At 32.6% G+C, this 14645-nt stretch overlaps 1 protein-coding gene across 1 annotated transcript in view; it reads left to right on the top strand.

The window, feature by feature from the left end:
* LOC129218063 (fibroblast growth factor receptor-like 1) overlaps positions 1 to 14645 on the top strand; it is a 246260-nt gene that overhangs the window by 194771 nt on the left and 36844 nt on the right. The window lies entirely within an intron of this gene.

Here is a 14645-nt window from a genome sequence, read left to right as displayed (position 1 = left end):
ACTTATAAATTAAACTTGATGTACGACATTGTGTTTAAAAATATGTAATATATTTTTAATTATATTATTTATTTATAGTTACGAAACTATTTTTTAACCCTGTTCAGCGTAAACTAAAAGATGATTTTCAATGTTTTATTCTTTTATTCATTTCACTGAATTAAATTTATCAATAAAACAATAGCTTTAACCACAATAAATTTAAAATATGTATCTTAATGTTTGACTCTTATGAAACTACTTTTACAAACATTCTCAACCTAAACTTAATGAAAATGAAATGATCTCATGTTTTGTTTCTTTTATTCAATCCATTGAATGAAATTGATCACTAAATGTATACAGTAAATTCCGGATTATCCGCGGCATTGGATGGCACACGTGAGCGGATAATAAAAATCGCGGATAAACCGCAAAAAGGCTAAAATAAGGGACAAATAAGGTAAAAATTGTCCTCCTCAAAAAAATAGCTGTACTGATGCATAATACTTTGATTGCTACTGGTTGATACTTTGATTGCTATTGATGCATACAACAGTGAAAATGTATACAGAAAAGTAAACATGTTTTGTTTTTTGCAAAACAGAACTCAACATCAAGAACAAATGTACGATGAAGAAAGCCCAATACATAAATTTAAAGAAAAAAGGTTTATAATTATAATTTTTAGACAAAAAAAAAAACAGTCATTGTTATTTGCCTTTTCGCTGCGAAAATACATGTTCCCGATTGTTGATTGACTCGCAGATAATACGCTCGCAGATAATCGGAAGTTCACTACTCACAACAACGAGTAAAACGTTTACCTTTTGACAGACACAAAAATATTGAGAAAACCAACGAAATTATAGAAAATTGCAAAAAATACTTTTTTTGCAATTTCCTCCATAACAAATGGTGGTGTACTCGTTTACTATATTTACGATGATTTAGAAACTAAACTAAATTTTTTACTCATACTAAATTTTGCGTCAAAATTTGAAAAGGTTTCGTCTTTCCCGCGTAGTCCAGATTTCCCTAGATCTTTACGCCACCCTGTCGGCTTAATTTTCAAAATAATATATACATATTTACTTGATAGTAAATGTTTTGCTCTCAGGATTTTATCAATACACGATAACTATACCGATAATATAATTTACGTAAGTTTTGATTGTTTTTTATGATTTTTCGTGACAATTTAAGAAATGATAAGAAGGTCCAAAAGATGTTCATATTATAATAAACCTTGAAACTTTAATCAAAGCAGGGAATGAATGAATGAGTGTGTGAAGGAACGTAAATGAATTTATTAATGAATTAATGTCGTTAGTGATTTCATAAATGAATGAATAAATAAACGAAATAAATTATTTCACTTTGATCCGCATGAACATAACAGAGTGTATTAAACATTCAAAATCAAAAATATGACTATAATAACCGCATAAGTACTGCATCGTGCATTGGCAAAACACACTTAACACATAAAATGATAATTACGAAAAGTTCATCACTTTATAACAGAAAAAAAAAATTTGATAAACCACAAAATATTCCCATACAGGTATGTGGACCAAATTTTGAAAATGACTTGCATAATTTTTTTTCTTGATTTTTAGAACTATTTATGTTTTCAACATGAATAAATATATGTTAAGGAACGTAGTTAAAATATTACTAGAGAGGTGGCGCTGTGAACTATGAAAATTTTTTTATCATTTCACTTTGCCCCACTGTTTCACTATACCCCATACCCCCCTAATCTACATCACTACATCAGATTAAAAAACATTTTATTCATACATTAGTACCAGTCTATCATTAAAATCGATGTACATCTACTATTTAAATGCAAAGCAAATTTTTCTTACCGTGTAATTCCCCTTAGCTTTCCTTTCTTAAATTGAATGAAAGGGAAACTTAATGTCAAGCTTAACAGATATTTGTAGGATTTAGTTGAACTCCGAGGTAAAGAATTATTCGCGAACACGCTTCTTGAATTTTGAAAATCATAACTCCGAGTTCTTTGGTTCACATCTTGCAGAATATCCAAGTGCAAAGGTCATTATAGAATTGCTCTAATTTTTCCCATTACTTTTCTTTCAATACAAAATACAGGGTAGTTATAATCTAAGTTATCCTGCTTTAAACCTACGTAGAGCTCGTTCAAATAAACGTAAGTTATTAAAACATGGGAAAGAGGGTGGTTCTGAGCAAGGCGGTTTTAGACTTGACTGTGTAATGAAAACATCTAAACACACATAAATCATACAAGAACATATGGGCGCAAGCACAATGCTATAATAGGCTACATACACATACACACAAAGCCAGAAATTAACGAATGAGAAACAGGCCACAAATTTATTACAGTAAAACGATTTTACACAACATTTTAGTGTCAGAGTTATGAAGTTTATTGTTCGCTTAATTTTATTTGGTTTTTCTTAATCATGTCGGGTATAGGTAACAAAAACAAAAATTACCTCATATTCAGAGAGCTATGAGATAAATTGAAGTTTAGGCTCCTAGATTGTTGTTTAATCTTCACACGCCCTATTTTCACCTACGAGGTACAGCTGGGGCAAGCCTAACCTGGCAGCATTGTGAAGGCTAAGCTTATCCTAATCACAGCATTACGACGCTGTCAGGTTAGGTTTGCTCCAACTATTGTAGTAACATTTTGAACAAATGTTTTCGTATTGCAAACTTATTTTCCCTACGATCCATCTAATGTGTATGCCAAGATTAAATGAGTTGCGACTATTAGAACGAGCTGTACGTAGGTTCAAATAAGGATGACTGTAGAATCGAAGGGAAAAGAACCGACTTCGACTCCTAGAGTTTTGAAGCCTCCGACTGACTCTTGAACCGCAACATCAGTCCGACTCCGACTCCTACTTCACGGCACTGGCAGAACTGCAGACTTGCAAAAACGATTCGACTCCTGGAATTTTAAAACCCTTTACTCTGACTTCTTTACCCCAAAGTCAGTTCGACTCGGACTCCATGAATCTGAAGCCCTGCTTATAATCACCCAGTACATTAACTGAATGGCACAGTATTCAAAACATTTTCTCCTCGCTTAACTAAATAAGATACAATGCCCGTATAAACATCATTATTTCCTTAACTTGATTACAAAATACCCAGAAATTAGCTGACCGTCATCATCTATGGTTCTAGAAGCTTAACACGCTGTTTATGAAACAATTTGCTTTTGAAATACAGCGGGAGGCTTAAAGATTCCCCTCCCATCGTGCGTCATGGCAGTCAGCATGTTCATAATAGAAACAATCTAGTCCCTGACTCCCTATTTGTTAAACCTGCTTCATTTCTATCTGGAATGAATTCTACCTCCCATCCAGAGAGCAATCTGCATGCCTGGAGGGGAACAGGGAACTCTGTAACATGATTATGCCTATGGCACTTTCAACGAAATCATCACATGTAATTAAAGGTAAACATAGTTGCATTGGAGCTCTTGATGTGTAAATCAAAATGAACTGGCTAGGTGTGAGGAATTCCGCTATTTGCATAAGGAAGGGCTATGAAAACGGAAGGACAGAAATCACCGTCGAAGTTGTGATAATTTGCAAATAAAAGTTTTCCTATATTTTCTCAATAGTTATAGTTTTCAACTGTACACTTTTTTCTTTTATTAGCTCAATGATTGATAAACTTCAAAGACATTGCGAGGAATACTAAAATGTTGATAACTTCAATTCTTGAATTACCACTTATTCATGAAGTTACATTATGTTCATATATGAAAACAAATAAATATTACCTTTAGTAAATGTGTAAGTCATTGTAAAACTGGTATATCTCCTAGTAAATGATCTGTCTATGCCTTACTATATAGAGAATTTTTGCAAATTTATCCTTAGGAAAATTTTACAAGTGTTCAGTTACTAATTTTCCTTAGGTATTTTTCTTTATTAAAGTGAGCCACAGAGAAGACTTATTAAGAGTGAGTGACAAAACCAAAGAACATGATGGGAAAAACGAGAAAATTTATCCATTGTAATCTATGTTACGTATGCTTGATTTTAAAGCAACAATTGTGAATTCAAAAGGCGTTTGCAAGTGGTAGCAACTTTTCGTGAAAGTATCGCTTTCTAAGAGAGTACATCTAAAATAAACTATTATTACACAATTTATTTATTTATTTTCATTTCATGTAAAAATGAAAACAAAGTCTATAATATAACATGACGAAAACAAGTTATATACGCTCATAAAACACAAATTGCGAAAGAAAAGCATTGTTTCGTTAAATTCTTGCAGTTTTTTCAGCGAACAAATCAAGTACAGCAATAAGAAAATTTATCGGTTGTAAATCATAGGGCTAAAAGTCAGTAGACTTTTCGAAACTTTATAATACTCGAGCTATTTACAATAAAACGATGCGGTTTGCACTGCAATGCTCAGAAACACGGGGAAATTTAGTTTGTAATGGACAAAAAAGGGAGCACTGGAGTGGAATTATAGGAACAATATTATGATACAGCTCATTTTGATCAACAAAAGTGTTTCAATATTACAGTTATTTAATGTGTTTTTCATCATTGAGAATTTCAGCCGTTAAACGATGGAAAACACTCTGCATAGTCTTAAAAAACTTTTTGGAGGGCATAACTAACATATAGTTCCAATTAGCTTCTCAAAATGAAGTCAAAGATGTAGGCCAAACTCTGTTCACACATGACTTTAAATAGTCTCTCAATCAGAAGTCAGAAGGTATAAGATCTGGGGGCGTTGGAGGTCATTCTTGCAGATTTTTCGTTTTTGTAAAGGTTTTAAGAATCAAGTTAAGAATCAAGTTGAGAGTTAAGATAACATGTAATCAACTCGTGTGCTTTTTTTCATGCATAAGATCGTATTCTACATAAAACCCTAGCACAACTTTTTAGTCAAAAATATCACTAATATATATTATTTACTAAACATCAACCGTATTTCTGAGTATTTCTGCGCAAATCGCATCGTTTTATTGTAATTAGTTCAACAATTAAAATGGTTTGTAAAGTGTAACTGACTTTCTGATCATCCAGTGCGTTGCACTTGCCTGTAATTAACCCATTAATGCCTGACATTTTTTTTTTCAAAGATTTTTTGTTTACGGGTTGCAAATAGTGTTTAATAGACAGGAAAAATAATTAAAAAAATCTAATGCAAAAAATAAATGTTTTATTAATAACAGAAAAATTGTCCCTAAAAAGGGACGCTAGGCATCAGAGGGTACATGCTTTTTCAACGACAAATATTTTTTTGCCGACGATTTAAAACTTTCCGACTTTGTCATTTTTGTTGAGTTTGGTGTCAGCAAAATGTAAATGCTGCATAATTTGCTCAAATCGATTTCTACTCATTGCAGAACTAATTACTATGTCGTTGACATCAGTTGATGGACTCCAGTAGAGTCTCCGCTGGGGCAAGCATGCATATCCACTTGTTAATAGGATAGCCAAGAATAAACGCAGCTCCTCTCGCGTTATAGAAGAGTATGTATTGTTTTTTTGTCGAGCATAGAGGGTGCTCTGAAAAACAAATTCATCTAGTATTTCATCTGTAAAAAACTCTTCAAATATTGACACTGGTGTCCATTCAACATTCAAAAAGCTTGGTGTTTTCACATTCCATACATTTTTTTTTATATTATTGATGGATATATCTTTCTTAACCCTATTTCTTTCTGTATTTTTTTTCTTTATTTTTCTGCGTTTGCTTGGAAGATGCTGCTCAACATCATCACTGTCACTTGACTGACTATCTCCAACACATACTACCTTACCCTGATTAACTTTTCTAATGGTCATTGTAGCAGAAGATTTCAACTGTTGACCTGATAATTGATTAACATCAACTGAGTCATCCGGCCCACTGTATTCGTCAGTAATTTCACTAACTTGTGAAGGTGGACAAATGCATATATCAGCCTCCTTGAATTCTTTATCATCAGAGAGCTGTTCCAGAAGTGCTACGGCTTCTTCAAAGTCAGACAAAACAATGAGAAAATCTCAATGAGTTACTGAAGATTATTAATGTCAAAAAATAACTCAGGTTTCAAAGAAGTTAATTTTTGAAACAGTTAGCTTTTCAAATTTACCTAAGTATTTTTCGAAATTGCAGAAAAAATTGTTACTGAAATATCTTTAAAAAAGGTAGTTTTATTATTAATTAGTCTTTTTAATTTTAAAAAAAAAAACATATTGCCTATTTTTTAGTCTAAAAACATTTAATAACTTCTTTTGAGGCCAATTTTGAATTCTAAGCAAGAAACTAGCAACGATTCAACAATGCAGCCTTTACTGCCTAGCGTCCCTTTTTAGGGACGCTCTTAAATTGCTATAAAATCCATAAAATTTTTAAAATCTACAAAAATGCAAGAAAAGGTAAACTGAAATATTGATCAAAGTAACATATGTATCAAATACAAATTGATTTACTTGTTAAAAATTTTGAAAACTTACTTTTTTGTTCTTGACATTGTGAACAATGAAATTCTTCACGAAGATCATAACAAAATGGTTACAGAACACACTTTATAACGATTATCTGCTGCCGTCTGCTAGTAACGAATTGAAACAATACTAAAGTAATAAATGAACACAATTATTGAGTTGAAATGTTTACTTTTGGGAAATTGAGACACAATTTTTGGACCGTCCCTAAAAAGGGACGCTAGGCATTAATGGGTTTTAAAGCAACAATTGGGTTTTCCAAAAGGCGTTTACAGGTGGTAACTTATCCTTTTGTGAAACAGCATCGTTTTCTAAAATTCATTGAGTCATTTTTCTATTCAAATTAGTGCGTTGGAGTAACTACATTGACAACATTACCAAAATGCTCAAAATGTAAAACATCGCTATTTAGCATTTCGTAGTCATTAGTCACCCGCCTTCTGCTTTATCTCAAAAATCAACGTCCATACAGATTAGAATAGTTCAGAAAATAATATTTGCAATTACATAATTATCCCATTTTGTTTTTACGAAAGAAGAGTAACATGAAAAATCTTTTTTAAAACATGACAAAAAAAACTCGTAATATACGCTCGTAAACGCAAATATTAAAAGAAAAACATGTATACCTTTCAGTAAGTTACTGGCGGTGTATTTCATGTATACTTTATTTTTCTCGCGATTTGTGCATCAAATCAATTGAGAATAGCAACAAGAAAATTTATCGGTTGTACACAAAGTTACAGATGCCTGTAATTAAAGCAACAATTGTGACTTCAAAATCCGCTTGCAGGCGGTAACTTATCGTTTCGGGAAAGTATCCTTTTCTAAGAGTCATTGAGTCATTTACCCATTCTGATTAACGCACTGCATTCAACACCATTACCTAGAAAGCTCATAAATGTAAAATATCGCTATTTAGCATTCCGTAATCATCAGTTCTCTTCATTCCTCAACTCCCCATCGAGTATTCTGCTACAACACAAAAATCAACTTCCAACCCCGGAAATAAGAGATCAGATTAGCATGCTTGTCAAGGTCAAGCAAAACTCGCAATAAAACAGCATCCGAACGGCTGCTTAATGGCTTTTTAATGGGAGAGGCGGAATCTCGGCCATTAATGGAAGTTCAAAATGTCATTTTCCGCCCTGCGACTGGTAACAGCTGGGCTCTTATACACATCTTGATAATGATGCTTTAACGGATTTAGGTGGTTCTTTTAATCAAGCTGATTATATTCCCTGATTTAGGTCACTCCTTGAAGTGAGAACTAAAAACCCGGATTCTGCCGATTAAAATAATCCGTCATGCGAAACGATTCAAATTGCTTGATTGATGATATTCTTTAGTTACAGATCTTTTGCTTCAGTGAGCGGATGGACACTGGAAATATTGGATTCGTTTCGATTGGATTTGCGTTTGTGCACTGTTTGGGATTGTTCTTTCACTGAGTTTGTGCAGTTTTTTTTTTTTTCATTTCACCCCTCTCCCTCCTCTTTCCCCCTCAAAAATGTCGAAAATCGCGAAAGTTTTCTCAATTTCTTAAAAATTAATTGCACACATAAAATACAAAACAAAATATTTTTTAAGTCATGTGTCACATGCTAGTTTTTAATGAATTTATAAATGAAGTGAGGTAGACCGGAGCAAGTTTACGCAGTGCCCTTTTTTCAAAACGAATTATGACTGGAGAACCAACAGTCATAACAGATTAATGCTGCTCCTTAGCATATATCCTCACAAGTTTTTGCTGCTCCTTAGCATATATCCTCACAAGTTTTTAAACATTATTCGAACTTCAGTATAGCATGCAGAAAGAATAATCTGTCTTTTACCAAGTCGAGTAAATTTTGAGTTGAACGTTATGAATCTTGTTGTAAATAAATAATGCTTACAAGGAGACCTTACGGTCTCGGAAATTCAGATCGGGATGAAATTCAGCAGATTAGTTGTACCCCTTGAGAGTATCCTCACAGTAAAGTAATGAAGCACACTAGCCAGAACATTCCGAGAAAACAGCCTCTAAAGTTTTACGAGCAGCTTATATACTAGTAGAGATTCGTAATCTGCAGCAGCTCGGTAGTTATGTGGTCAGCGTATTGGATTCCCGTGTAATCCATCTCGGGTTCGATACCTCTTGAAGAATTCTTTTTTTCCCTAAAATGTACCTCACTTGTTCAACCTTGCGATGTCTAGTTTTATAGACAGGTAAATAATTTAATATAGCGTATACAAAAATTGTGCGTATCTCGTTGAAAATAATAGAAAAATAAATACCCGTGAAGACTATAAAAATACAATTAATAATCCATCATCAACTGTCATCGCTAATTTTTAATGAAATGATTCGGTATACTTCTAAACTTTCTGACAAAAGAAAAATTTTCATGAATGTTAAGAAGGTATGTTTTCCTGTGAATCTTTTACAAAAAGGTTTCTCCTTTTGGGTAACCTCCTCCCAATAGGTAAAAAATCTACCTTTATACATTGTGCAAGATGTCAAAACAATTTTTGTTTTCCGTGTTTTTATGATAATTATCATTCTGATGTATTTATATAAATAATTGATAAATAAAAATTATATTTTTAAATTTTTTACATAAATTAACAAGTCCTACCCTAATTTTGTTGCCGAGGTAATTCAAATTATAATTTATTAATCGATAGAATTTATCTCTATTTTCTCGATTAAAAATACATTACCTATTTATAAATAAAGTATTATCTTCAATTCAAATTTCAATTAGCTGTATCAGTCGCTTTTATAAATCTATATAAAAAAACTCTTCGAGAGGTATCGAACCCGGATCAACAGCACAGGAATACAGCTCGCTGACCACACAGCTACCGAGCTGTTGCTGGCGAATATACTCTACTGGTATATATAGGCTACGCGTAAAACTTTAGAGGCTGTTTTCTCAGAATAATCTGGCTAGTGCGCTTTGTTACTTTACTGTGTGGATACTCTCAAGAGGTACTACTAATCTGCTGAATTTCATCTCGATCTGAATTTCCGATACCGTAAGGTCTCTTTGTTAGTTAAGAAAGAACAAATGTAGAAAAATTAGCAGAATTTTATCCTTTTTTTTGTGAATTGTATTTGTATGAACTGAAATATTATCAAATTTTTTTGCACATTAAAAATAAATCCAAACTTGGCGACGGGGCAAGTTTACGCGTTGACGTCTGAGCCCCTTTACGGACGTTCTTACTGTGTCTTACTTCTAAACGTGCCCTGACGCTTTTTTCGCTCCGAACTGTCTCAAAACTTTTTAGTATTTTCAGGCTATTTAGTTTTGAAAATCACTATTTAATCTTTAATTGAGTTACAAATTCGTATCTTATAGCTCACAATCATGTGATGCTGTCTTCATGCCCGTTCATCTTTTACTTTACACATTATTCAGTCTGTAATAAATTTGTTTTATTTTAAAGATGGTAAGACATTATGTTCAAAACACTAATAGAACCACTTTGGGTACTAAAATAAATATGCGTAAACGTGCCCCGGGATCTGGGGCAAGTTTATCCAACCGACTTGAACTAAAAAATATTTTTTTTTAACGGTTAAAAACACAAACTAAGCACTAACTGAATATACAAATTTTAACTCCATTAATTGCTTCAGAAAACCGCAATGTCTAAAATTTTCAAAGTTAAAACATAAAATTTAGAAAATTCATTGAAAAAATCCGAGTAAACGTGCCCCGGTCTACGTTACTGAAATGATTGAAAACGGAATGGCGATCAAATGTTCCTTCTTTGGTCCGATGTACGCTCCTCTCTCTCTCTCTAGTAAGAGTTTTAATTTATTAAATCCACCCTTAAATTTTTATTTCAATTTTTCTCTTTGGGCGGTTTTGTCATATCGCATATTGAGTATAAAATTGAGTTTATGCACTCAATCTCTCATTATTTTTATTTTTGTTTATTTACACTTTTTATTTATTTTGATTTCAGTTTATTTTGCAGTTATTTTCAGATTTTAATTATACATATTCATAATTAAATGAAATGGAAGAGATTCATTTGTTAAACTTACATTTTATCCAAATCAAGGAGTTCAAAAATTGGTTTTCAACCCTTAAAAGCAAACCATGACCTGTACCAAATCGCTGCTTTCAAATTCATGTTTATGAATAGCACATATGTTTTAGCTGAAAAAAAAAACATAAATACCAAAACTTTAGCATGAATATTAAACCAGTGCACGTCAGTGTCTTTGTAACTACAGTTTGTAAACAGAATTATCGATTTTCAGTTTGCTAAAACGAAACGAAAGTGTCTAAATTTATGGGTGAAATTATTGATTTTCATTTTGCTAAATGACTGGATTTTGAGCTTCCTCCTGTGATACTTCCAGATTACTGTTCAAAGCAGAAAATAAAAAGTTTTTTTTTTTTTTTTTTTTTAGGCCTTAACTGATAGCTCCAGATATTCCTGTTATTTTAATATCGAATTTTTTGGAAAATGGAAGTGTACAAAATAATCTTAGACTGAAAAACTGAAATAGAAGTCATACTGAAACCAAAAGTAGTTATTATTTAGTTTCCCCAAAATATGTTTACAACTAAACGATGAACGTTGATATACAGTTAAAAATGAAAAAAAATAATAAAACGACAAAAAATCAAAAATGTTTTAGTGCTAACTAAAATATAGGTAAACAATGTAAATAAAGCCCAAATAATTCAGAAAACACTGCACAAAGCTATTTCAGGAAGAGATACAGGAGAGCCTCTTCATCTGTGTAAAAAACAGAAAGATCTGCACAGAACAAGAAATAAAACTCTGCCTTCTGATTGTGGGGCGGCTACTTGTATCCTAATACGCAATAAGAAAATTCATGGTTCGCTCACGGTTTTCTAATTTTGTATCGAGCACTTTTTTGCTCTGATTATATGGCTCCATTGTGTTCACAAATTTCTGTTTATAGTACTTTCTTGACACTTAATGCTTAAACCAATTTATTTATTTATTTATTTTTACTTCCTTTTACAAAAACGGAAGTATTGTATTCGCGAAAAAAAATTCACTCAAAATTCGGCCCTAATTTCCATTTTGCTCACCCCCGAATCAATGTTGAGTTTTTTTTCAACCCGACCACACGCGGATAAGTGCCTAAGAACGTATAGACACTCGAAATATCCATTTTTACAACGACTTTCCTCATGACGTCCGTATATACGTATGTATATATGTGCGGATGTGTGTATGTGCGTATGTATATCGCACAACTCAAGAACGTATGTCCTAGGAAGTTGAAATTTGGTACGTAGACTCCTAGTGGTGTCGAGTTGCACACCTAATTTTTCGGTTGCATTTGGATGTTCCAAAGGGGGTCTTTTACACCTTTTTGGGGGGAGATCAATGTTAATTTCAATGCTAACTCAAGTGGTGTTATAATTTATGCAAACACTTGGCAATCTATCGTCAAGCTTTTGGTCGCCAAGTTTTGTCGTCCAACTTGGCGACAAATTTGGCGATTTTTTTTTTTTTTAATCTGGTTTCAATTTGGTCATTGTTGATGATATTTAGAGAGTTAACTATTGAATCACATTAAAATTGCCAATAATGGGGAACCAATAATGGAAAATTGCCAATAATGGGGAATTTTAAATTGGTGTAAAAGGAATTCATGTGATGCACACATCAGCTCGTTTTATTTTACTTTAACAGTTTTTATCTTACTCATCAACGTGAATTAACTTATTATAACTCAAACTCCTTGATTTTTCATTTTGCAAAACTTGCTTTAAAAGCTAAATATAGTTTAAATTATTTTTAATAATTCGCGTAAACAGTTTAAACGACTGGGTGCCATGAAAATTTTCTCAAAGTATTAATTATTGCTTCGTTATGAGGGAGTCAAGCTCGGAAATCGTTCATCAATTGCCATTTTAAACTGACGCGAGAGACGTGAAGCATGTTATCAATCTTCTTTATGAGAGAAACGGTTGCATTGAACGGCATTGACAAGCAAAAGTATTTAAACTTTACAAATGTGTGTGCTGTTTCCAACAGATACTGTGATAAGTCCATTATTTGCACTGATGTGAGAGTTTTAAGTATATATGTACACTTTATTACTGGAATTTTAAAGTTTAGCTTTTAATTTCATATAGTTGAACATAAGGAGCCATTACGTATCCAAATGGCCTTTTTTCCTCTTTTAAACCATTAAAGTCTGTCAGGAGATGGCTCTTGACCACGCCTTATTTCAGAAGCGTCCATTTTCATGAAGGGGCGATATGCAGAAGAAAATGGAAGAACGGAATTCGCAAGTGTGGCGTTGGTTCTAGAGCTTGATCACGTCAACTTGGAATATAAGAAATTAGCCGAGAGGCGTTTTAATTTTATTTTATGCGGTCAAGGCAGATGTTTTATAGTCCAGGTCATACTGCAGATAAATGGGTGGGATTTTTTATTTATTTATTTATTTATTTTTTTTTTTCGCTTCTTTTAGCAGTCACTGGTCAGAGACTACAACGCCTGCTATTAGTTTATTTGAATTAAAAATTGATGACAGTATGGTTGCAAATTAAGAACGCAAAGCTTGTCATTTATATATTTTCGCCAACTAAATGCAATTGTTTTTGCAACTCAAGCATTTCAAGTCCAAAATAATCACATAACGAAAATACATTAGGAGTACATATCTTTTTCAATGCAACTGATTCTAAAAATCTTAAGTATTAATTATCAAAACTACGTACTTTATTTTTTGTAATAGAAATAAACATCAACAAACTTCAATCGGCAAACGGTAAATTAAGAAATAATTGCTACCCTCAAGATAAATCACTGCAATCTCAATTGAAACAGATCATGAAGTTATAAAATAAACGTTGCAGAAGGAAAATTTCCAAAACTTGCTCCAATGTTGCCTCTTTTTTGTCTTAGCATTATTTCCTCTTTTATAAAAGTTGTCTTAAAAACAAAACAGAAAATAAAAATAAAAAAATAAATATCGCTAAAATTTTGCGAAACTCGCAAATATGGCACACGTGCTTTCGTCCGTTTCTACCTATTTTAAGAAGTGGAATCGGTTTCTCAAATGAACTGCTATTTGCTCGCGATCGGACTATCAAATTAGGTTCCAAAATCCAGAGTTCGCACACTCTTAAGTCATGCCCCATTTTGGACTCTGTTGCAGTAAAAGACCAAAATTTGAGAATATCGGCTTTCTCTGGTGATTCACCGGAAATATTCAGTCTTTTGTTGAAATTTTTGATACGTTATATTCACCGGCAAATGTCTACATTTTCAAAATTTTGGAATTTCGAAGTAACAACTCAACAATCTGTACAACATCACAAATGTTTTGATTTCTATTTAATTCCTGATGCATTTAACTGGGATATAGTTTTAGGGAATGCTGGATAAGTTAATGTTGCTGATTTATAGCAGAGCACCATGAACTCTCTGAAAATATTTAAATATAATCATAAAAATATTAGTTTCAATATTTAGTACAAAATGTCAAAATATAGCAACTTGGGACAAAATTGTCGAGCTAAAATAGCAAATAATTTAGACGGAGGGGGATATGAATGGTCTCAGACTTCCATTATACGTTTCTGACCTCGTGTCACAACTAATAAAACTGGAAAAACTAATTTTCGACCATAACGAAAGACTGCCATAAGGGAAAAAAAGGGAATCAATGTTTGTTTTTGATTTGTTTACATGTAAACGTTTCTAAAGAGTATTTTTTCAACAACAAAACGTGGTGTTTCTCACGCATAATATTTCCTACAGTTATTTAAAAAATTGTGAGCTGCATTTATTTTGGTTTTGTCCCAAATAAAGTTTAGCGCTCTAACTAAAACTACTTATACAGCTAATGTTATGTTTTAAATAATATAAACACAGAACAGGGCAAAACACAACATACAAAGTAACGCTACTGTACAAGACACAACATGAAACAAATTATTTAAACAACCGAAATTTCAGATGTATTACAATGTGGGTCTGAAAAATTGAAATTTGACTTTGGCAATGTTTTTTATCTTTTTGGGGAAATAGACAAGGGTGATTGGTGTACCATGATTTGAATTACTTTTGCAGGATTTTTTGTAAAAGCTTTCAAACTCAAATCCGCACCAATTGCATTTATTTTTTTCACTCTACTCCCCAAAAATAAGTAAACATTGTGAAGTTCAAGCTTCAACTTGTTACAGATACACTATA

This window comes from Uloborus diversus, chromosome 3, assembly GCF_026930045.1.
Source record: "Uloborus diversus isolate 005 chromosome 3, Udiv.v.3.1, whole genome shotgun sequence".
Lineage (NCBI taxonomy): Eukaryota > Metazoa > Arthropoda > Arachnida > Araneae > Uloboridae > Uloborus > Uloborus diversus.
The sequence above is the reverse complement of the archived record's forward strand: the minus strand, read 5'-3'. Positions and strand labels throughout refer to the sequence as shown.